Below are 2,696 nucleotides of genomic sequence, written 5' to 3'. Positions count from 1 at the left end.
ATATGGCATTTGAAAGACTTTTACCCCTAGTGCCAACCTGACATAAGGCCACTTGGATGTCCCCACCTCTGCACTCACCCTCTTTCTCTCTTCTCTTTTAGCCCTTGTAGGGAGGGGGACCAAGGAGCACATAGGTGATGCTGATGTGTTGGAGAGAATACACAGGATTGAAGTTTGATTTATGTATATTACTCTGAGGGAAGCAAAAACCAAACACAGTGAGCTGGGTCTAGTGAGGAATCCTTAGTCTTGGGAGCAAAGGGGAAAATTCTGAATGCAGACATGTGCATCTCCAGGTCCAGCTGCCTTTCAAACTATCTCAGAATCTTTTCAGAAAAAGAAGGTGGAAGAGAAGGGAGGGGGGTCTCTAAATTTAAAAAAAAGCCTTGATAAGACATCCATCCATAAGCCTGCTTGGTTGTTCCTCTAAGAAAGGGTATCACAAAGGGAGGAGGGCTTGTCCTCCACCCATAACATGGTGGCTTTGGCATCCCAAGGGCCTCAGTGCTTCAGTGTTTGCTGCCCAGCAGACAGAGTTCCTTAGTACAGGTACTAAGGAATAAACTGCCAGGGGGAGGGGGAACAGTGGCATTAGCTTGCAGCAGGAAGCTGCACTCAAATATGCACTTGAATATTATTCAGGGATCTTTTGTTAGAGGCTAATTTCTGTGTGAGAGATAAACGCAAGAGCTGGTAAAACTTGGGAGATGACTCCTAGTATGGCCTTGAATATATGCAGGCTGGCAAGGCCTGGGGGAGCTCAGGTCACAAGCAGCTCAGAGGAAAACTCTATGCCAAGGCAGACGAAGCCAGTTCCAGCCATCACAGAACAAGGGGTACATGCCCTTCTAAAGAAGGTCTTTTTAAAAAATTCTCAGAAAGGGCTTTAAAATATAATACATGGGAAGCAAAGCCTGCAACAAAAAGAGGAGATGTCCTGCCCTATCATTATTGTGAATTTGCCACTTGATCACTGAGCATCACTTGAACATCCACGCATTGCAGCAGCAAATGGGTCTGGGTAATTGGAGGCCAGCTATTTGTCCACTAGAGAGACAGAGCTATTAGGGTGATGTCTGAGTGAGTTATTGAAGGGGTGAGAGGCACTCCTAGCACAGAATGGGTCCTTGAAATAGTTTCTTGTATGATGGCTTAGAAAGAAAAACAGGACTCCGGCCCTATTTACTAATGTCTTCTGCATCTAGATGGGAGTGTGCTCTGTCCATGAGCTTCATGTTGACTCAGGTGCCAGGAAGACGTTGGAGAGGAGGAAACAGGCTAGAGACCCTGCTGTTGGGATCAGCACTGGGGTGGGGAGTGGCTGCTGGGGAAGTGGCTGCATTTGGGTGGGGGAGGTGGGAGGAAGAAGAGCAGAGGCTTGCTGGGTTCCATGCATCCAGATCAGCTCCATCCCTGGATCAGGTCACCCTGGGCAATGACTAGGAGGGAGAGAGGAAGGAAGATCCTAAGGCCAGAACCATTCACCTGAGGCTGCCTTTTCAGTGGATATCTTCACGTGTGAGGGATGCGCTGAAATGGTGTAGTGACAAGTGTAATGACTGGTGTAATGACAAGTTCTTTTTTGTTAGTAATATTTCAGATTCCTGGTTCCCAAGTATTGATCAGCAAAAATCATGTGACATGGACCTGGTTACCTCATATCTGCTTAGGAAAGAGGCCTCTTTCCTCCTGTATTTCTCTCTTTCCTCCACTCTTACAAAGCACACAAGTAAGCCACTTTCTTTGATTTATTTATTTATTTGGCTGTGCTGGGTCTTAGTTGTAGCATTCACGGTCTTCGAGCTTCATTGTGGCATTCAAGATCTTTTAGTTGTGGCTTGTGAGATCTAGTTCCCTGACCAGGGGTCAAACCTGGGCCCTCCGCATTGGAATTGCAGAGTCTTAGCCACTGGACCACCAGGGAAGTCCCCAGGAAGCCACTTTCTTGCCTTATTCCCATGGAAGAAGGAAGGAGAAATAATCATGAAAGTCCATATTTGTTGAAGACGTTCCATGAATCAAGCATTTACAATGATCCAGAGAGGTAGGTGTTAATACTGGCCCCATTTTACAAATGAGGACACTGAGTCTCATTCACCCCTGCTTATTTCCTTCACAACATTGATCACCATCTCTAATCATCTTGTTGACTTGTACCTTTGTCTGCCTACCCACATAGAATGCATACTCTATGAGAGAGGACTTTTACCTGTTTTGTTCACTGTGTAATGTCCAGTGCCTACACGTGTGTGTGGCACATCACAGCTTCTCAATAGCTTGTATCTTTCATCACATCTGGGATTTGATTTTACCCTACTTACAAGCTCATCACTTAGCCTGTTACTGTTTCATGGGTGCTGGAAGGAAACATGAGATTCCCAGATCAGAGACAACAGACTGTATGACTCACAGCACAGCAAGTAGCATGAACATCAACATGTTTGTCTCAGTTCCCCATATCCCAAACCCCACAGGGTGACACAGAGGGATGGCTGATGGCCACTGAGCTTGGGGAACTCAGCATTTTGTAGCAGGCAGTAAGCATGCCTACTCTTTGTCCCAGAGAGTGCCATTAATTCATCTCTCAAGATTACTCACTGCAAACATAACCCTGAGAAATGTCCCAGATAAGGAGCACTCAGGACCTTGCATTCTTAGCATGGCCAATGTTGACTTAAAAATCATCTGCAACCTAA

The 2,696-nt window shown here is 46.0% G+C and overlaps 1 non-coding gene across 1 annotated transcript; it reads right to left on the bottom strand.

Annotated features, from left to right (window-relative positions):
* Positions 1-1,851: 1,851 nt before the first annotated feature.
* Positions 1,852-1,924, bottom strand: TRNAG-UCC (transfer RNA glycine (anticodon UCC)). Its single transcript has one exon. It is a non-coding gene; the product is annotated as a tRNA-Gly (tRNA).
* Positions 1,925-2,696: the final 772 nt, after the last annotated feature.

Source organism: Giraffa tippelskirchi, chromosome X (genome assembly GCF_054371585.1).
Source record: "Giraffa tippelskirchi isolate mGirTip1 chromosome X, T2T-mGirTip1v1.2.pri, whole genome shotgun sequence".
NCBI classification, from domain to species: domain Eukaryota; kingdom Metazoa; phylum Chordata; class Mammalia; order Artiodactyla; family Giraffidae; genus Giraffa; species Giraffa tippelskirchi.
The sequence above is the reverse complement of the archived record's forward strand: the minus strand, read 5'-3'. Positions and strand labels throughout refer to the sequence as shown.